Source organism: Haemaphysalis longicornis, unplaced genomic scaffold, assembly GCF_048455015.1.
Source record: "Haemaphysalis longicornis isolate Haplotype H1 unplaced genomic scaffold, Haemaphysalis longicornis Haplotype H1 scaffold_6, whole genome shotgun sequence".
Lineage (NCBI taxonomy): Eukaryota > Metazoa > Arthropoda > Arachnida > Ixodida > Ixodidae > Haemaphysalis > Haemaphysalis longicornis.
Window position 1 is genome coordinate 35,548,406 of NW_027526407.1, and position 23,123 is coordinate 35,571,528.

General features: G+C 44.1%; 1 protein-coding gene across 1 annotated transcript in view; it reads left to right on the plus strand.

The window, feature by feature from the left end:
• Positions 1-1,079: 1,079 nt before the first annotated feature.
• Positions 1,080-23,123, plus strand: part of LOC144142472 (adenosine receptor A2b-like) — a 104,571-nt gene continuing 82,527 nt past the window's right edge. Inside the window, exon 1 of the mRNA XM_077674012.1 lies at positions 1,080-1,178. The gene's annotated coding sequence lies outside the window, so the exon portion shown is untranslated. The remainder of the gene's footprint in view (positions 1,179-23,123) is intronic.

Sequence of the window (23,123 nt, forward strand, 5' to 3'; positions counted from 1 at the left end):
TGAAAAAAAAAACAAAGCTGTGAAAAAAAAGCTGTGAAAAAAAAAACAAACGAAAAAGAAGCAGAAATGGACTACGCTCACGTTTTCTTCTGTCATTTCGATTCCTCGAAGAATCCTCATACTTGTCTTTATATTTGAATCCGTGCTAATTAACTCAGGACAAAATGATTCACACTTGTAAAGTGCGGATGTATCATGCTCAAATACAGATGTGCTGTAGTGCGGAATGTTTTGGCAGATGTTTTATGCGCCATCTTGAAACTTGAAGGTTACCATCTTCTAAAATTTGAATGTTTTGTTTATCCAAAACGCGCGAAACAGTAAGACCCCTCTGAACCCTTTGCCATCCACTCATTGCCAGTCCACGTGAGCTACTTCGGTAAGGTTTCAGGCACGCTAAATGTAGACATCCCGTTGGAATTCGCAGACAGAAGAAAAAATCAACAGTGTTGTGTCTTGTCAACCTCGATGACAAGACACAACAGGGTTGGCAACAGCTGGTCGAATTTTGAAAATTATCCACGAGCAGAGACAGGCGCCACCTCAAAACCACAACACGCTCTGCAATTAGCGATGTCACGAGCGATGAAAAAAATTGTGTCAGGAATATTTGAATAAATAATAACTAGAATCTTCAAAACTGAGAGACGCATGTGGCAAATCTGACAGGTTTTTCAAATATTGTCACATACGTATTGTTGATGATTTCAGACGCCTTCCTCGTGGCACAAAAGGAACAGGAATAGAAGGAAGGCTGCGTAAGGTATTTTCTTTCTTTGCTTACTTCCAAGAAAACCAAATATCTTCTCTCTTCGCCGGCTAAATTATCCGAAATTTTTTAATGTCTGGACGTTTGTGGTTAACATTGAATAAAATGCCACTTCAATACCGCGTACTGCAATGTATTCCCGCAGCCTCTGAACACCCTCGCTTTTCGCTTCGCCAAACTTTCGAAGCGCCCGCGCTTTTTCTCGCAATCGATCGGGATTGGTTGCGACGTCAGCGGGACCCGGCAGCCAATGGAAGCGTCAGCGCTCACTCGTGACCGGGGCACTCTTTCGGAACGCTTCACTCCGCGTCCCGTAGCGATGGTTGCCGCACGTGGATCCCGGGCCTCGGAGTGCAGCCGGCCACCGACGTCCACCGCTCCCGTGGTGCACAGTTGACGGCGCCCGAAGGTGAGCGCCCAGAACCACGTGTGTGCGGTTACCCCGTGTGGAATGAATGAAAATTATACGCCCAAAATAGCGCCGAACTTTATTTTCTGCTTAAAAGCGCCGACAAAACTTCGAAGCAAACTGTTTCGTACGGCCGATTCTGAATCTGTTTGTTCTATGAGCAGTTCAGAACAAGATACCCCTTTTCAGTGTGGATAAGCTTACTTCACGTTGTGATCGTTTGTGACATTGAGTACTTTGCTATTGTGAGACTACGTACCACATCTTTTCCGACACAAATTATTCTCCTAGAGTTGCTCTACTTCGATTGTTTTTGTGTGTGTGTAAACGCGTCCAAGGGCTTAATCTTCTGGTGTTAAATTGGTATTATTTTTTTTTTACTTTCCGGAGATTTGGTCACCGAACTTACTGCCACATCGTAGCCGAGACACAATTGTCGCGTGTTTTTTTCTTGAGTTAACCACGAAATGTAGCAAGTTATTTTGCGGATGCTGGCAGACTCTCTCATTGTGTAAAACTATAAGCGCTCATTTTCGCGGAATAAAGGCTGCCAATAGTGTATTTTCATTGCCATACTTGAGGAAGGCTTTTCTTTAGAAAATATACTTTCCTTCAGAAAAAACGTTATTTTTCCAACATTTATTGCGCTTTAGTTTTGGAAATGACCAAGCTATTTACAGCGATGGTGCACTTTTTCCAAGCGTACACAGGCCTTTTGTAAACTCACTAGCATGGAAGTAATTGAAAGCTGTGTAATTATTTGATTATATTTTACATCACTCAACAGCATACCCGAAAGAATTAAAAAATAGAAATTGAGGATTTTTTCCCGCACTGCGTGCAGAAGTATATGCAGCACCTGCTTGTTTTTGTCCATCGGCCTTATCACTTTGCAGCAGTTTTAAGCTAGGCAAAACAATCACTAGATTTTTCTGGTCACTCACAAATAGTGGTTTGGTTCGTTAGCAAGAAAAACGCCCAGAAAATCTACTCTTTGGAGGTCAAGAAAAAATGACTATATAGTGGTCAGCGTTCTCTTTGTTTGCAAATTAGACAAGTTATAAAAACTACTGTAATAAAAACTAGTACGTCATAAATTTTCTTCCACAATGTCGCCGTATTGTTAGACCGGTTGCTTATTTTACTGCAGTATGCCTCGAATCAATCATTTTTGACGCCTTCCATATTAACGTGGTGGTCATCACCAACATCTGCTGTTTTGCACTTTGGCTTCACTAATTGTGTTATTTATGGGAACTTCTAGGAAAACTTTACCTACGCACTAATTTATCGAGTCTTTGTCCTCACAGATAACTCGTTGCATTATTTAGGCAAACATTTCTAGGAACCCTTGTTTTCTTGAAGCGATGACAATAATTCAGTCTTTAGGGCACACTTAACGGGCATGCTTGCTGTTTGTTTTCATAAAGAGGCATTGCGCATTCCTTTTTTGACAACTCCTAGAGCAACCTTACTGTATTCAACTTGTTCCTTTTTCTGAGTGCCGAAAAAACCATTTTCGTTTAATATCAGAAAAAAATTTCCGAGCAAGCAAACCGTTTGCCCAGCATTACATAGCAAAATTTGCGGACGATAACGTTTCGACTTTGAAAGTTGCCTTTATGGACTTGTAAACTTATCTATACGTTATCGACTTCGGAACTTGTATACTTGCCATCTAATAAACCATATTTCTTCAGCTGCCACAGCAAGTTGGTGTTTTTAATTATAGTTGATCACAACTTTGTAACCGACATGCTTAACGCTAGATACTAAGACATGACAAAATTGACCAGTACTCTTGAACCTTAAGTAAGGAGTTGCGCACTGGAAGTGACAACTTTGGAGTTTTAGGAACAGTGCTTATGGAAGAAGTTTTTGAAGAGTGTCCAATAAAAGCCTCAAATGAACTTAAGGGCCAATTTATTCTCAGCTTAAAGAAGAATTGCCGCCAATTTGACCGTCGTCAATCCCCTTAGACAGCCTAAAGCATCTCGCAAATTGCATGGATTCACCATCATTACATTACGTTGAACGACATCGGTGTTGAACGTAGCCAAGCAATATTTATTAGGCTTGGCATTACTATGTTTTAAAATCATAAAAACTGACGTACTCCAAGAGTACCTAATTTTCTGCTTGAGGGATACTTGGTAGGCTGCGTATGCTGGCTGCTAGGGACTTGTGTGTCCCTCTCGCCGCAAGATGCGCCAGTGTACATATTCTGAAATTTTCTGTGTTGAACATCAACGCAAAACCGGGAAACGTTCCACTTTTTACAAACTCTGTGAAGAATTGTAGGCATAGCACTGATCCTCGTGCTCGATCCACGTGGCAAGTGGTGACCCGGGCTTAATGGGTTCGCATTATCACTAGAAAAACGGGCAATAAATTAGGTAGTAAGAGTACAGATGATAACCGATAGTTTCGGGTATTTTATTTTTGCTAACGACAAACATTTCTTTGCAACGTGTAGGCCCTAACCGTACGGCTGGCAACACTGATGAAATGTTTCGATCTTATGTCCTCGCGTAGTTGCAGACCAGTGAGCCAAAAGTTTCAGGAGTTTGGAGATCTTCAGGCTCTGAGCCCGGCCATTTTAAACACCGTCAAAAATCGCTCGTGTTTATGGCAATTTCCCGAACAAGAAATACCGATTTTAGTGTCCAGATGCATTGACAATCGACTCATAATACTAAGAAATAAAGCATAATTTATTTTTTGTGTTGTCGAGATACCATCCCGTAAGATATCAACCACTAAGTTCATTTGGAAAAGAAACCTTCTCAAAAATGCATCCTTCCTTCCCCCGAAGCGTTTTTACGTGCGTCGATAGGCTGAATGGCTTCTTTTGCTCCTAAAGTGTCATCTTGGATTAGGTAACCTGTGAAATTGAAGAAGTCTTGCCACGAATGACATGGTCTCGGCACAATACAGTATTTTCGGTCCTCCTCAATGAATTAAAGTGATGGTTATTCCAGTCGATAATGACAGCTTCGTTATTTACATTATTTGGGTATTACAAGCTTTTACAAAACCGCATATATTGAACTTGTATGCAAGAAAACCCTATAGTGCGAATGCGGCAGTATACACTACGGTTTGCTCTGCTATTAGCGTGTATGCGGTAAAACTTTGCACATGAAGTGTATTGTGCAGCAGAGGGGTAGTTTACATTGCCGTTAATAATTAATGAATGAACATTACATCAAAATATCGTGTCCACTGGGTTGGAAGATTCTCCTAACAATCCGACTCCACCGGTATCTAAAATTTAATATTTATATCTGCCATACTGCCACCGGCCCCTAACCAGTTTCTATTCTATTCGGCCACTTCTATTGGCCCCTAACCAATAGAAGTGGCAGTCGATTTTGGATATGGTCTGGGGCAAATGGAATTTTCTTGTTTCTTTTAAAAAGCTTTTCGGTGCGTAGAAAACACGAGTAATTTGATGCGTCAGCACCAACGCTGACCTTTCCAGTATAAACATGGTGCACTAAAGAATATGAGCCACACGACAGTTATTTGCTTGGGAAGCTTTGCGACCAACAACTCTATGCTAGTTAAAATAGTCTCTCTGTCTGTCTTCCGCACTCTGTCATTTCGGAAAGCCTTCAGACGCTAGGTCTATTAGCTGGGCTTTCTCCATCTTGTTTATGTTTGTAGCCCATAATGTCGCTGTCCTCGTAAAGGTCGACAGACCACTTTCCAAAATGGCTTAGTTCTTGAGCGGCTTCCACCCAGGCGTTCGCCCGAATGCTAACGAGTGCAGTAATACCTTTTTTCTTCCGTCAGCGTGACAGCCAAGGTTAAAGCTGGGCTCTTCCGCAATCGCCCAATCGTTTAGCGCTTCCATCAGCGCCATAGGGACGGCACAGTGACACAACGCATATCGCCTCCTCGGTTGGCGGAAATTTCGTGGGAAGAAATTTTTTTGCTTTTGTAATGGTAACTGTGGAAACAATCTTTATTTGATAGAGAAGGCAGCAGAAAAGCTGTCCGACTTGAGCTAAAATAGCCACTGCTTACCTAGAAATCTCTTCATTAGCTCATATATACTTCCACGACACTATTTATTGCTACAAGAAAAAGACGATATTTCCTGACCACTCAGGCCTATTGCGATGGGATAGGTATGTTTATACAGCCTCTATTGCCTCCATAAGAGGTGTTTAGGCCTCACAAATGTATTCACAGCGCCCCCCCCCCCCCCCTCTGCGACCCAACCCCTCTTTACTGCATACAAAATCCTGACGTCACCAGTAACGTTAAATATACACAAACATCTGCAAACAGCAAACTTTTTTCACAAACAGTAGTTATTCGTTTTTATTACCACCATAAAAAGCATTCTGCATATGGGTAATATTTTCTCTAACTTAATTTTTTTTCTCTGTGGGAGAGCATACTGCACAACAATCACATTAGTACAACTTGGTTTCCAAGAAAGCATGCTGGCATTAAGGAGGCTAGATTAAAAATAACTGTGGCAACAGAGTTCGTGCTGCAACACACAAATAACATCAGCTAAACAAGCCAATATTTATAACGGTCTAATATTTATTACCTTTTTATTGATTGATAACTTATTGATGTAAGGATAATTAAGGCGAATTAGAAAGGAATTCAATAGAATTACCGTAATCAAGATGGAGTGAGGTGCATTGAGATAAATTGGCATGAATAATGATTGATTAGTGTAAATAGCAATGATTACGATGCGGGATTTAGTTAAGACAGACGAATTTGAAATAAGACAAATTCAAGCGAATGAACACCGATTAGAGTCAATTAATGTGGGGTGAAGAACGTTCGAAGGTAGAGTGTAGGTGTGTTTGAATGGATTACGGCGGATGACCATGAATTGACGTGGTTTAAGGTATTTTAGTGTGGGATTAGGGTGGATTTCAATAAATACAATGAAATATGGCTGATTCGAACGGATCAAGGTGGATTAAAGCAGTAAAAGAGCGTGGATGCGGTCTAGACAGGTTAACGTTTAAATACAACGTATCTGTCAAAATAGCAAGCCCCGGTTTCGCTTTCAGGGCACAGAAGCTGACCTAAGTGTCACCAAAATTTTCAGGCCAGGCAGTTGAAAAGTTGCTCCCAAAACTTTTACACATACTTTAGTATTCAAAATTGTTTCAGTTATTTCCGAGCTATTTTTGCCGACCCAGAAAAAAATTGACAGCACATATATCCTCTCGACGTTATGCTCCTTCTCATCTCCAATGCCTGAATTTCCGCGGATGTAGACATGATTGAATGTGCCCTGTGTTGCCTTTCCAAGCAAGAAATTCTGTTATTCTAAAAGGGTCCGTGCCAACTTCTGTATTCAGGAGGCTTATTCTCTAGGCTGTTCTTAGTGTGTTTATTAGGCAAACTACAAACTGCAATGTTGCTTTCGTGCTTGTGTATATACAGTCCTAAGTATTGTCGTTAGCTGTAGCGTCATGGTCCTAAAGATGATGTATAGTTGTCACACATTTTACTAAACATTTCGACTTATATCTGGTCGTCTTCAAGGACCACCAGTTCCTGTCTAAACGCTGAACTCAACAATATCCGGCGTTACGTGCTCTCTTGTACGCCTAAATTTATATCTATTGTTCGGTCTTCTCTTTGCGTTTTCGTTTAAACTGTTTGATGTAAATTCTTCTGACACAATGCGAGCCGTATTACTCACCGGAACAGAAACACCATGTAAGTTTGGCTGGTTTTTTGACAAAGATTGATTTCTCATCGTCTAATTTTTAAATTGTTTTCTTTATTTCATTTTTTGCGTCCAGAAAAGTAAAGTGAATTGTAATTAGGCTTCAAGATACTTTATCTGATCTCCCTTCGGAAATAGGGGTGATGAATTTCATACATACAATGTTTGGCAACTTGGTGCATATTTGCTGAAAACATTATAGCGCGACTAGGACAACGGTAAGAAACGTCTAGGAGAACGAAGGACAGATAAGGTAATGCTAGGACACACGAGCACCATACGTAGCTAAACAAGAGACCGGGCGGGCATTTAACAGCGGAGGCCATTCAGTCCTTCGAAGTTTAAATGCATGTGCTTGTTTCAGAAGATAAAAATTCTCGACTGAAGTTATTCTAACACAATAAACAGGGAGCTCGTAGAAGCTTTTTATATTAACAAAAAAACGGGGTCCAATGCATCATTGACAGGTCGGTACTTCTGTGTGCCAGTTAATTTGATTTTTTGGAAGATGCACTTTGATTGTACTTGTTTCAGCCGTGTTTTCTGTCGTTTTCTTTTGCGTATGCTCCCAGTAAAGAGACACGTATACATACATATACAAGGCGATGCTTCTAAAAATTACTATCGCTTCCTAGAATAAGTTGGGAGAAGCGTGAAAGTTTCTGACATCAATACTGCGTAAACAGCGCGTCAAAACCTTCGCTAAAAGTGCAGCCATCCTTCTCTGAAACGTCCATTCAATCGTCAAACATTCGAACACACAAATCGCAAACGCAGAACGAACCCATGCGACTATTTCTTGTGCAATAAGTAATTGTATCTACGAACAATCTAAATGCATACCAATACGTGGTTCATGACGTAAAGGTATTCTATTTTACTCCTTCCTTGTGATCAATGCCTGTGTTGTGTTATCTAGAACCGCTCCTTTTTTGCGATTGCAAAATACCCCTTTTGGCACAATTGACGTCCGGTTTCAAGCACACGTCGTGTGTCCAGAGATCTTATCAGAGATTTTCGAACGACCCACCTGTATATGAAAAGTATTCTGGCAGGACGCTATTGGTACCATAATGGCGTATTCGGTTGGCCGCGCCGGTCGTCTGGCATGGAGTGGCCAGATACCAAGGAGGCTCGCAATCAGAGTGCGAGAGGCAACGTACCAAGCGAATTCATCGGCGATCTCGGAGCAGTGCGCCTGTAGCGCCACTGTGCAGCCAGCGCGGGAAGCCGCCGTGTAAACCGCGGTGTTCGGTGTCACGTGAACCATCCTCCCGGCCAGAACCAACCGAAGGTAGTTCGAGCGCTTGCATTCTACCAACCGAAGGCGCGGCCGCTTTTCAGAGCAATCCAGAGCGCTCGTAAACGCCCAACCGAATACGCCATCAGAAAGCTTTCGCTTTAATAAAACCAGTCGCGAGTGAGTGGTTGTCGGCTTGTCTTTCTCTTGTCGTCGTTCTGGTCGAGCTCCATTTTTTTTCTGCAAATACGGGAGTTCACCTTAATTTCTACTAGTCATTGGTCTTTGCTCAAAACACCTTTCATTAAATTTAGGGCAGCTTGCCGATAGCATAGAAGCAAACACGAAAACGGATCATGGCGCACACGAAATAATTATAGGAAAGCCCAGTGAACTGTCCTCTTTTTTCGACTGTCATCAAAGACAGAAAAGGACGTGAAGTAAAGCTTGTTGTGGTCGACAAGTGTTTCTTTGTATGCCAGTTAGACAGAAGAAGGTTTTCTCTTGCGTTGTCACACTGTTTAGTGGAAACATACCGGTTATTTCGCGACCCATGACAGGATAAGCGCGGACATGTGTATTGAAGCCAAACTCTATAACACATTTTCTATAAACTTTTTTTGCGTAGCCTTTCGTCAGGCAAGTAGTCGCAGTACGGGCAAGGATGGAAAACAACCTTTAGAGGCGTCCAGTCGACCATAAGTTTTAAGAAACAACGAGATATTTAAAACCACCAGTACTAAAAAATAGCTGATTGATTGATTGACGGGTTCAACGCGCCGACGCAACGCCGGCGATGAAGCGCGCCGTAGTGGAGGGCTCCGGATTAATTTTGGCCACCTGGGGATCTTTAACGTGCGCTGAAATTTCGTACACACTGGCATTTTTGCTTTTCGACTGCCGTAATCGAACCCGCGTCGTCGTGCTCACTGAAAAACAGCTGAAATGCTCCATGTTGACGTGGCTGCAAATAGCATGGAAAGTCACAAAGAAAGCAAAACAACGGCTTTATTCACAGGCCTATACTACAGAAATGCGTTATAAAAGCAGGACGGTGAGAGAGGCAACTGCTAAGCCTTGGCCTTCGGGAGTTAAACTGTTGTATTCACCTTTTCCTCCCCCGCCTTATTGAGCAAGCAGGCTTCGCCTGCGAGAAGATCCACAAGTCGAAGCCTCGCGGTGTTGTCACCTCGGTGGTGAAGCAGGAGCCGAGTGTTTTCGTCTCCTCCTTGTTTACCTTACCGGGTCATTGGCGGCACGACTGCCTTTTCCCCGGCACTTCTCAAAGCCCGACGAGAAAGCCACGAAGTAGGGAAGAAAGGGAAGGGAAGTTTTGGCTGGCGTCGTTGTTCCAAGGCCATCATCTCCTTCGGGGACGTGTGGTGCTCCGAAACGATCAAGGATTTCCGTCTTGAATCGACTCGCGGTTTCCATCGACCCATGCCGTTCGCAAATTGAAAGAGGAGCAATCAGCTCGCACCAGCGGGCGGCGCTGGTCGCCGCCGGGGCGGCATTGTTCCTGAAGTGGCGGCTGGCCACGCTCCGTCAAGCGGCTCGGCGAGGCGGCGATTTTGAACCCGGACGACCTTGCCGCACACAGCGCGTGTGGCAGCGCGGAACGCAGGATCCCCGGGACTGCGGAGCAGGCATCGACTGAGCACCCTGTACTCCATCACCGCGCAGATAACGTGCGGTGCTTGGGAGACCGAAACAGGGTATATGCGCGCACATTACCAGGGTCCTTAGTTAGCACAAGAATTGACAGAAGCAAAACATCGGCAGTGAGCCGAAACCGGGGAAAAGTCATGAACAATTGTTAATTTTCTCCAGTGTTGTTTGCTCAGGGGCAAAATAACTGTGGAAAGTGTTTATGGAGGGGGGGGGGGGGTGGCTAAGCTATGAGAACGTTTCTGTTCATTGCATTCTTTTAAGAATAAGGATAACAAATCAATTCAGCAATTTGAAATTTTGGGAATAGTAAGAATGCTTCACCTAGACGCAGGAGAGTTTGTCATTCGTCATGTGTTCCAGGTTTTAATGAAAGAATTTTTATGTTGTTATTTACATAATCTTTTGAAGTTGCCTCATCTGCACAAGAAAAGGCGGTATCCGTTTTTGAAACCAGATTTCGAGGCAACACAATGCATTTTGAACAAGAAAAACAGCGAACAAAATAGGGCTAATACCTCGCAGAAATGCTTACAGTTTTAGATATTTGCGCTACCGAACCACAAATATGCGGGGTTTTTTAAAGGCAGAAAAATCAAGCAAATGGTCAGCAGTGATCTGAAACCAGGCACTTGGATCCTCACTATACAGACTGCGAATTTATCAGCTTCTAAACCACTCAATTGTAAAGAAAACTATAGCGCGAACGACTGTACACTACATGGAATCTCTGAACTTTATCATCTAGAGTGTCATAATGCTGGGCAAACGTTTCTACGCTTACTTCTTACCTTTCCGCTTCTTTTCCTGTTTTACTCTTTTCTTACCATGGTGCCCCCTTTCCACGTGTAGGATAGAATACCAGGCCATAGCCTGGTTGACATTCCTTCCTTTCATTGACTTATTTTTCTTCCTTTCTTGAGCTTCTAAAAAAATCCAAAAAGTAGATGTAGTGGTACCTGGTGCTTGCTTCTGGAAACCGTTTTATTTGCACGTTTTATTTGCACGTATGTCGAAGCTCCACGTACGTAGAACTTCCATGGCTGACCAGTGCGTATGTTCAGAACACAAAGGGCCTACGTGAGTCTCACAGACGTACGTGATTGATTGATTGAATACACTTTATTCAAGACAGCAAGCGCGATTTTAGGGCGCTCTCCGGGTGAGAGGTGTCCTCAGTCCAGCATGCCTATAAGAGGTGACCCGCTACGTGAGATTCAAAGTTGTACGTTGTGGTGTTCACGTTGCTGTTCATCTTACATCAACTATACGTACGTAGAGTAGACCAACATGGCGATGCCCTCCCCTCCCACTTCGCAGCGAAAAAACCTTCGTCGCTAATCCCTCTGCGCGATATGGTGTTCTAAGCTGTTGATATCGCCTTCAATTTGCGCATTCTCATCTTCACCTAAAGTTTAAATCGCAAAACAGCTTTTGTTTCTCATATAGAAGAGCGATTGTTCAGCTGCTAAGCCTGATGAAGTAGCGTTTCTTGCCGTCATAGCAACGGGCTCCCGATATCACGAGGGGCTACAGCAGTTTTTGCGACTTTTAGTTGATGGCGCTAGGAGTAATTTGAAGCTATGGGCGGAGAGAGTGGACATTTAAACGCCCTACGTGCGCAATGCGTCGCGTACGTATAAAATAAAAGGTTACGAACTAGTTGCGTGTTGGCTACGTATACTTTTTACCGTTGCTTAGGTGAACTCTGTCCGTGCGTGAAACTAAAACTATCTAATGTAACAGTTCACGGTGCCAGTGGTGCATCTCAGAAACTTGCAAAATTGTTTATATTTATTGGGGGGGATAGTGCGGCGTACCCCGTTGAGATTTTTTTGTACACACGCCATCTCCTCCACTTATTCATGGTTGGCCAGTCCAACCAAGCTCGAACGACTGATGAATGAATTCGTAAATGAGTTTATTTGGACGCCGTCCTAGAGGGTTGGCATGGGTTTTTAAGTGAAGAGCACTTTAGGAGCTCGCATTGTCGTCGTAGCTCACTCGCTGGACACAAGTAGAGCCACACGGCGTTCCGTAGTAACGGATGTCGTCGCGGCTTAACCCAGAGGCCAAACGCTTTGTATAGTCATAAGCGTTCGAAACTCGTGAACCGCTGGCGCTTGTCATACATCTCTCCATTGTTTAGCGCAAAGAAAACTGTACGTACATTTCAGGCAAAATATACGTAACTAACCCGCAGCGCCCGCATTCATTTAGTTAGGAATGCTCGTTGGGTTGATTTAGCAGTGCGACGCTCGTTGGGTTAGCAGTGCAACGCCGGCATGTGCGGGAGGAAACGCAAGCAGAAAAAAACAGAACTCGTTGGCACTGTTTCAGGCAGGGGGCACGCGAGCATTGCGAAGGCGGGAAATTTGAGTGTCATTGGGTGCATACAGCAGTGAGCGGATAACGGCGCTAAAGCCCATTATGGCGAATCACTGATCTGCACTTACACATTGAGTGGAACGGCATTAATTTCTTTCCACCTTTCTTAGCCAAGAAACGCTGGGTGGGGCCTCCTTCGTTCTTCCGTAGTAGACAACTACGCGTGCTAATGAGATGAGTCATCGATAGTGCCATGGAGAGGAACTTGAGGGGATTTTAATGAGCTGGAAAGCTCGCTTGGCGAAATGTTTACCTTCCCACATCGCATTTGCGTGACTGTCTTCAAGTTCGCTCAGAAAAACAAGCACACGTAAAAGTGCATCCAGGCTCGGAGAAGACTAATCTGAGACTATTCACAGGATCTTCATAATACCATTTCTCCAAAATGCCCCAACCGGCATTTGTCGACTGCACTTCTTTGATTTTACAAGGTTCCGAAACGATCACACTTTATTCTGCGCCCTAAAAGAAAAATCTTGTAGGCACTAGAAGTATTAACAGCGAAGCTCTCTATTGCTAGGATCCAGCCGGTTGTCTTGAGCGACAGGGCGATCATAGATAAAAAATTGATAGTATATAAAAATATATAAAACATAAAGCAGAGTACTACGGCCCGACTATTTATGTATATGACAGTTTATATTACGCCTGAAAACTTGTATTCGCCGCAATGCATTTTTAGATGCGAAAACGACTTTAAGACGATCGATGTAAGCTTGGAATTTGTAAGCTGCCTTTGTCACATTTAATGCTTCCCATTGCAGCATGGCCATCTGTTGAGGAGGAATGGTTGTAGTCCCACATTATGCTCCTTTCCACCACCTCCGCCTCTATCCCAAATTGTGATTACTCCTAGACAAGCGCGCCGTCTCTCCCCTTGACATTGCGCAATGCCGGGCGCTCTACTGCAGCCACCACTGTGGTGCACTAGAGACGTCGTTTTCTCTACCAGCCAATCATGTGCGTCCTTTGACTGTCGTTATAATTCATCGTGGCACATCCCCAATATAGCTCAGCCCGTACACAGCAAATCCTACCACAGCACCAGCTACCTTGCACTTCTCTCTTACGTAGGTGGAAGGGCTGCGAGTATTTTAAAACGAAAGTGTTTTATTCAGGGATACACAAAGGTTTCCATTACGTCATATCCGTCACATAAGTGACGCCAGTACAACGAAGCGAGCGGCGTGTAAAGGTTGCACCCTTGCACACAGGGTCTTCTTTTGGGGAAGCATCCTTTAGTACTAAAGAGTACGTTACACTTAGGGTTCCTCGTTTTCGGGTTTTATATTTTAACACGAAAACATGCTGTACCGCTTACACTAAGAGATCACCGACGTCATATTTGTCACGGAAATAACGCCAGTACACGTTTGCCGAAGCGACCGGCCAGCAGGACGTTGCTCGCCAAGCACACACACAAGGCAGCCGCAGACCCGCAAATCATGCTCAGCTGCTGATTCCGTTGCACATTTCACTTCCGTGTTTTACCGATTCATATGAAAAAGACATCTGCCACAGTTTTTTTGCTAAGTGCACGTTTGAAGCTTTCACAATGTCGCAGTCAATTTTGGTTGTCTCTTTCTCCGGTTGACCAGTCAGGCGCCATGAGGTGGCTAAAATATTCCAGCTAGCTTTCCAGTAGACCCACTGCCTACGCTGTGATGTTTATACGCTACAGCAAAGTTGAATGTAGATTATATCATAAGGTGCGTCCCTAATACCCCCAACGCAGCCTCTACAAAGCTCCAGTGCACATAACGGCCGTTCAACATTTTACAACCACGGCACTAATGCTCCGTAAAAGCGCTTTGTAATGCCGTACACCTTTCTAAGCTTCCCGAAATGCCCTTGAATGCTGCTGGGACTCGTATTCTCTACGTGTGCCCAAACGCTTCACTGAACCGGATCGAAACAGTTCACCTGACAGGTTCCGTAGAACCTGCCGAACCATTTCGACACCGTAACGAACCAGTTCATACCGGTTCGACAAACCAGTTCTGCGCAGCTCAGTGAACCATTACACAACTTTTGATTTTTACTTCGGTTCTGGCCCGATCTAAGATGTCGCAAATCATTTCTGTTGGGTTTCTGCCCCGGTTCGCTAAAAAGAATGAGATCAGTTCACGGTATTTGACCACTCAGGTTACAGTTCAACGCCGTGTCTACAGGCGACTTATGAGCTAATCCGTACCAACTATCCCATGTCAAACTGACTTATGTACACATATCACCGGTATTCAAATAAACAGGCTTAACTTTTTAAATGAGCATAATTAGTCCGAACGTCGTACCATTGCCTAACACAGAAAATATGCCACGTGACTGCTGAGGCAACGTCGGGGGGAGCTCCCTGCTTAGCTACCGGCGCAGAGCCAGAGGCACCTGCGCCAGTGGTGCATGTCGGCTGCTCCTCGCCAATGGCGCGTAACGGTGCCCGTTAACACAGCGCCGCCGCTGGTGTCACTACGCTGTAGAGCGCGCACCTGAAATGTGCTGCTCGGCCGTAGTCAACGGCTCTGCCTATTCACAAGCGGCAGGAGATGCGGATTGGTGGTCATTGCTGACAGAGGCATTGGCAAACCGGTGCAAGCCGCACGTTTACCTACACGTTGAATGAGCCCAGCAGTAGACAGCATAAAGGTACAAAATAATACCCCACCTTGAGCCTGCCGCTGTTTGTCGTCCAAAGCAGGAGTCCTCCTGCGGTGGCATTCATTTGCATGAGCGCAGTGATGGCATCACCTCTGCAAGGACAAAGTTCTCGTTTTTAGAAAGAAGGTTCATATGGCTACGCGAAATAAAAATGCGGTGGTCCCGTGTTCACAAAAAACTGGTCCGGCGAAAGCCGATAAGCATGCATGAAAAAAAAACAGTTTGAAGAGGAGATAAAAGTGAGGGGAGAGAGAGCGTGTATTCTGTCATCTCTGTGGCATCAGGGCGAGAGCGCAGCGAGCTACTGCGTGTGAAGCACAGATAAGAACAATTTCGTGCACGAGCGGCCGGTGGTGTGGGTGAGCAGCGCCGACGCGACGATGGCGAACACCGGCAGCACGTAATTTTGAAATGGCCAGGCCGCACGCCATACGTCGGCCGCTTACTATCAGCAACACCGGAAGCGGGAATTAGACCGAAAGAAAATACCACCAACACGCTAGGAGAACGACAATGAGGAACCATAACGAGTAAGACACGGGTAAACACTGGCCGCGTGCTACAGCTTTGTTGGTTAGCCAGCTGTATGATTTGAATGGGCGCATTTTTTGTAACTGGTAGGAGTAATATTCCTACTTTTATTTAAAACAAACACCGAAGACATAACCACACAGCACAAATGGTATCATTTCGTTCGTCTTATGGGAAGTGTTCAGAACTACTTTGGCAATTGCAGCGTATACCGGATACTGTATACGATGACATTCAGAGGACCTAACTAGGTGTCTGGCAATGCTCACCCACAACAGCTCCGCCATTGACGTGTTTTGCGTGAGTTGAAGCTTCCCTGAATTTTATCCCACCCTTCCACTGCGAATTTTGGGACATGAGCTGAGACAACACCCTCGCTTTCTTGAAGCGCTATGCTAAAGGTTTTAGAGCAAGCACAACATAAAAGTAACAACAAGTTTACCACAAAATACCTCAAGTGTGAATTGTAAAGATTAGATAGAATAAAATGCAATTGCAAATGAATGTGGCGTCAGCACGGTTAATGACTCAAATACTAAAAGCGCTAGTTTTCTTCCCCTGCTTTCACGAAAAAAGGCCAACCCTTCTGTCCTACTCCAGGATTTTGAATTGAAAGATTACGAGAAATGAAGCAGAGCCCAACTGAAGCCACAAATGGTACCTTGACGGTATGCCTTTTCTGTTTTTATAATATATTTTCCCCACTTCAAAACAGCCACCCTCACTACCATCTACCACCTAACTTAAAGGGAGAGGCAACGAATTTTATTCAAGTACATGTTCTTGTCTCAAATGAAAGGGCATCGCTTAAAGCACCGTAGCGAGAAACGGTATTGCTGATAACGCCCTAGAAGGTTTTAAATAAAACTTTTTACATCTACGAGCCGTATGTGTCCTCCAAAAAATAATGCTGGCCACCATGACATACAGTCGCACGGCAACATAGTTTTGTCTATATGCGATATGAAAAGCGATATTTAAAAACTGTTCCCCAGCTAAAGAAAGTGTGAATCACAGGCTTTCTTATTCCTTGATGTGTTTGTTTTTTAATCCACTAGTCTATTTTGCACGAAGGCGCCATCTGTTGGGGTGGACGATAGGTAGAATCTGGCTTCACGTTGTGGACGTCGGCAGTCAGATTCTCTTCGGGCACGTCCTTTTTTTAAGCTGCCGTTGGCGTATTTGCAACCAGAAATCGGATATTTAGGCAGAAGAAACGCCCGTGACTCAAGCAGAATCCTCAAAGCTCCTTCACTGGGTCTGCTTGCTGAACGCTGCTGTTGATTCTGGGCATGGAGGCTCAGTTAACCACATTGAGAACAACCCAGCGGCAGAGGGCGGCGTGTCCTTAAACTTTTCAAAATAATTATAAAGTTAAAAAATAGATATACAATTTAAACCTATACAAATACTTCTGTCAAAAGGTTTTCAATAAGGCAATAAGCGTTTCAGCAGTTACCGTAGCGGCTAGGTTTGCAGGTCGCGTGACCGGGACACATATTGTAGTGTTAAGTTTCTATACTACGAACCGCCACCCTTCCGATTTCAGAAAGTTTGGTGCCAAATTAAAATTATTTCTGCCAATTTGTTTATAAATTGCTTGTGGTTACCGGCCTATATAAAACGATGAGCTTCATATGAGCTAGAGAACGTATACGCGTCAAAAATCGGTGGTCCGTCCATTTAAGGCCGTAAAAGAGGCCAGACAGAAGATAATGCCATGATCCGCATTTCTTTAATACCACTGTTGAGAAAAGCTCTCCAAGCCTAACCTCCGCACCAATATAGACTGGCGCATGATCCTCTCTATGACACTAATATCAAGGTTTGTGATTTCCTGAAACCACTCAATAAGGCCAGTAGGCAGAACTTTGGGCAGATAATTTGTCAAAAACTGTATGGAGCGACTGTGGGTTTTCCGCCGTTTCGTCACAAGATGTGTGCCTGTCAAAAGTCAGCAGATATAGGTCTCGTGCTCAGGAAGTAGGTGGGGCTCAAAGTTGAGGTACCCTTTGCGTTGGCGCCCAGACGGTCACTTCCGAACACCCCGTCCCTTGTGACACCCGAGTGGCTTGCCGACGCTGCCCCCTGCTCCCAGTAGAGAGCTGACTTCAGTCGAGCGAAAGTGGTCGTGAGTCTTTCAGGACAGGAGGAGGACGTTGATCGGCCTTGAGGTCTCCTGGACGGTCGCGACCAGCAAAGAACTTGCCGATTATCCCCGTTCTTCCTGCTTCCGACATGCCACCTCGCTTCCCCTTCTATTCTTCTTCTTCCTCCTCCTTTCCGGCGTGATCTACGTCAGCCATGCCCGAGCGTTTCTTTTTCCTCACTTCTAATGCGGCGAAAAGCGCCCTAGATAGGCTGGTGATGATGATGATGATATATATTGCGAGAAGGGCTGTCTTTGCGTGCCGTCAAAAATAGTAAAAATGGGTATAGGTTTCTTAGAAAACTGGTTTGTACCTAGACCCATTTATATATATATATATATATATATATATATATATATATATATATAAGGATTGGCAGTCGAGAAAACCTCGGAAAGCAAAGGGGAGGTTGTGGCAGGTCATTGAAACCGATAAAGAATTCGGAAAGAAAGAAAGAAATTGGAGAAAAAATGCCCGCCAGGTGGGATCCGAACCCACGATAGCGTAGTGTAGTGGTTCGGATGTAGTGATAGCGTAGTGGTTATCGCATCAGACCGGTATTCTGGAGGTCGTGAGTTCGGATCCCACCTGGTGGGCATTTTTTCTCCGCTTTCTTTCTTTCTTTCCAAATTCTTTATCGGTTTCAATGACCTACCACAACCTCCCCTTTGCTTTCCGACGTATTCTCGACTGCCAATCCTTATTTCTGTGTTATTTCTACGAGCCCCTCATTTCCTATTCTGATTCGCTATATATATATATATATATATATATATATATATATATATATATATATATATATATATATATATATATATATATATATATATATATAAATATATATATATATATATATATATAAATATATATAAATATATATATATATATATATATATATATATATATATATATATATAAATATATATATATATGTATATATATATACCTATACAATTATTTTGAAGCATAGGACCCAATCACAAATTTATTGCTTCCAGATTTTCTCGAAAGCTCTTCAAAAACTATCGAAGCTCATTCTTGGCTGGTTTGCGCACCCAAAATATTTCTTGCTCGGGGCAAAAAGAATATTTTCGCCGAAACTTTATTCTGCTTCGAGTTCTTTGTGGAGTAGAAACTCTTATTATGGCAAGGTTTCTGTGCGCACTCTACGTTATGGTTTCACCCCGGAAATAATTACCCTTGCTAGGAATAACGTGGTGCCTCGAACACGAGTTGTAAAGGATTTATTTGCGTCCCTTCTAAAAAGCATGTACATCCGGGTAATTTTCGCGAATAGGCCATAGGGAAAGAAGGATCTGACATGAGTTTTCTTTTTTCTTCGTTCACTTTTCTGTTAACTAACCTAATGAATCACCAACCAACCAGTACACTCGCGCTGTGTAACCTTATTGCCATGCTGTGCCTTCAATGCGTGAAATTCTCTTTCAAACTATAATGTGATTGCGTTCCGTCGGTGTTGGTAGCTGCATCACCGGGTTTTCATTTACGTTCCTTCTACTGCCACGCTGAAGACTCATGCTAAACCAAATACTTGCTCCTTCACGTCAAATCTCACGTCAGTCCAAGGATCGCTGATATGTCATCGATTGCACTGCACACACAACATTCCTCTATACAAATAGGGCTGAAATGTCGGACAAGTGTACACATGAGGGCGTTTCCTCCTTACACTATTCGCAGGTTACGCTCGTGTATACGTATGTGCTACGTATACATAGACGACAATAAGAGCGCTCTAGCACGCCGAAAACCATCAGTTGCGCGGGCGGAGCAGAACATGTCTTGAGACACATGCCATGACGCAGAATCCTCGCTGTTCTCGATCATTCTTTAATGCTGGTTGGAACTTGGCAAGGTGGCGGCCGAAGGCGGCGGAGCGGTACGCCTGACGGCAGCGTGCGGGCGCGTTCAAGCGTCAAGTTTTATTAGCGGGAGGGCATCGCGCGATGCGAGGTCCCTCATCGAGAAGGGCTTACCCGTAGCTACAGGTTTATGGCTCTTCACTGCCCGTGACGACGGCCGTCTCGCAAACGTATTGATTGATGCGAGGTCGGATCATGGCAACCATATCACACGAGTGGAGAAAAGAAAAAGATAACGGATAATTGTGGTCTCATTGTTGTCAAGATGCCGCGATCGAGCCTTGTTTACAAAGAAAAGTGCAGTCGAGGACAAAACTTTGCAGGATGTTGTTGCAGCGATGAAGATGTATTCTTCCACTGCATGGGTTGCACAACAAGAGTTAGATGGTGTCAAAAGTACAGGAAATTATGGTTTTGATATTAAATTGTGTCATTTAACAGTGCTTTCTTGTCACTTTTCACTGCTCCATCTAACTTTCTTTCCTCGAACATTATTTTCCTAATAAGCCATGGTGGAGGAAGCATATTCCTAAAATTCCTTTGTTTAAAGTATATTTTACGGAAAAAAGCTGCCGCTTGTATGCATAGTCGTGGAATTAGCTATATCACAAGACTAACATGAACAACAATACCATAAATTAACAAGCGCCGTCTTAGATCATTAGAAGGTATTATCCGAAAAAAAAACAAAAAATATGGACAAAACAGCATCAAAACCTCAGTATTCTTCCCCATTAGAAGATAAACTGCAACTTCAGTACCGCTTGCTTCAACCAATAAACTTTGACTATCCTGGAATCAAATATAAAGCGAACAACGCCACAAGCAGTTAAATTCTGCCTGGTCGCAGCTATGGGACCTAATATATATTCTACCTTACTGATGTTCGTTCCTTAACAACGACACAGCCGAATTGTTTTAAGCCTCCGCCATGTTTGTCCTTTCAAGCAAAAAATGCGTATTTGTCTTTCTTAACCCCTCAAGATTGCGATCTCCAGCCAGCCGGGGAGCGACAGGGACGTTCACACGTGCGGTGCTACAAATGTCCTTAAAGCAGCCCCACAATACTACTAGTACTTAAAGGATAATGCACGGTATGATCGCTTAAAAACAGAAGGGAAAAATATGAACAAAAATCACGTATCTCCCCGAAGTGAATCATGACGAGTGGGCGAAGCACTGGGGATTGTTCCTACCGCAAATCACCCGTAAGAGTGCTTACTGCTGCTAAAACGATTTCCAATCCAATCCAATCTAATCCGATAAAATTCAATTTAATCCAATCCAATCCACTTCATTCCAATCCTATACAATCCATCCAAATCCAAATCCAATTCAATCCAGTCCAATCCCATCCAATGCTCCTCGGGCATGCGCAGCATGGCTCTCCAGGAGCTCTCTCTCTCTCTCTCTCTCTCTCTCTCTCTCTCTCTCTCTCTCTCTCTCTCTCTCTCTCTCTCTCTCTCTCTCTCTCTCTATCTATCTATCTATCTATCTATCTATCTATCTATCTATCTCTCTCTCTCTTTCTCTGTAACCTTTTGTGAACCTTTCATTTTGTTGTTGGTAAGCTTTTGTGAACCTTTTGTTCCCAGATGTTTCGACTCACACGATGCTGTGCGGTGAGCACGGACGCCGGACGCCGGACAAGCCTCGGCCTTAAGGTGCTTCGCCCCTAAAACCCCTGTTACGTGACGGCTCTATGCTTGTGGAACGCAAACTTTTATGTCCCTTCAACTTTCTTACCCGCACTCGTCTTCCCAGCAGTGTTGGCGCCACCGTGCCTGAAAATGTTAACAAGGGTTACAATACGTCAGTACTATAAACCCAATTCTTTTGCTTTATCTCTGATTAGAAATTAGGGGGGGGGGGGGGCGTGTCTTCAGTAAGTCATGAGATGCGTACTGATGTATGCTGATTGGCACAATCAAACTACACACTCTCAAACTCAACCCCTATCTGTGGCTTATGCACTATAGTGAAGAAATAGGGAAATATCGCAAAGGTAAATTCTTTATGGTTGCATGGGTGCAAGAAACCCAATGTGGGCAAATCAGATGTTTCTCGTGTTTCAGGCGTAGCATTTTGTCTTTTGATGATTCCTATCCGCACATTTACTTAGCCTGAAATTACACTGACAAGTGAGAAATTACCTTAAAATCATATTTGCGTTATTCCAAGGATGATGTGCCCAGCTGCAACCAAATAAGCAGAAATATCAAACAAAATTTTACAAATTACCGATATGGTGCCTGTGTTCTTTGTTTTCTTGCAATATTAGATCTTTTTCTTAACAGTACAAAAAATTCAGCTGGCAGAAATTTCGAAACGCGAAGCACTTAGGTCACCGCGATCTCTTTGGAGAACGGTGGCCAGGTTTCAATTCCGCTCCAAATTAACAAATGCGCGTCGCGGACACTGCCTTTCCGTCACCCATAATGAATCTGCGTTCAGGGCTAAAACTTAAAAAGAAATAACAGTTTTTCAAATGCTTTTTGAGAACATATGCCCCAAAACGGCGGAACACATTTGCGTGGAACGACACGTCCGCGCACGCATTTTTACTCTCACGTAACCAGCCCGGCAGCCTTCATGCGGACTCCTGACTGCTGCCTTACCGTTACTCGGTAGCGAAAACCCGCATGGAAATATGTCGCTCGCCGCACATGCGTGACGCATTTCACCTCGATGATACTATTTAATTTTCATGCACACCTCAAGCCTTGCTTAATCGGCGCTGTCACGTAACGAAAAGCCTTTTTACGGCATACATAGGCTGTCCTAAACCCCCATACTACAAATGGGTATATAATTTCGTCTGAAATGTTTGAAGTGCACCCAAGTGGCTTTAGCAGCTAGCAATACTTACAATATATACGGTTGTATTGGAGCCAGAACAACATATCACGTTCGACAACCGCTAAATTAAGCAACGGTGGGAAGAGCGCTTAATACGTAACGTTCATCCCTCGAAACCGAATTGAGCTTTTCTGGACCTTTTTTGTTGTTGTTCGTAAGCCCGTGCCACTAGCGCGACATCAGCCGTATCCCGTATAACTGGCAAACAGCCCGGATGCATAAATGCATACGGATCAGGCAAACGCCGCTCTCGCTTACATAACGCGGGGGCGTTCGTATGACAGCTCTGCAATAACAAATGCAACCGCGCATGCGCAGGACAGCAGAAAGCGTCGGTGCTTATGCTCGGGCCCTTGCCGCTATTTACCGGAAGTGATAGCCGCCCATGACGGTAAAAGGCGAACGTTCCACTTGTGGGGCAAGTGTTTTTTTCGGCGGTTGCCTTCATCCGCATGAATTGAAGCTCAGCCCATCAAGGACGAGCTTTTGCGGCCTGGCGTTCTGTGCATGCATGGGGCATGGTTATAAGCGTGATCAGGTACAGATGCCTTCCGCCTCGCTAATGTGGCTAATAAGGGCCCAGCTGCCCGGAACAAACAGAGGGGATTTATGCCCACCAAGGTCAATCACGTCTTTGTAGTACCGAAATAGAATGTCCTGAGCACGGAATAATACAACCGGCGGATGATGGCTGGCTGTGCGCCTCTTCGAAATGACGAGAAACACTTCAGATCCGAGTTATGTAACTCTAGAAACAGCCGCGTTTACTGGAAAATGTTTACTTTGCTGCCTGCGGAAAAAAATTACAGGGAAGAAACGCGGTTGCAGCGTTTGCTGGCGCGCCAGCGCTAT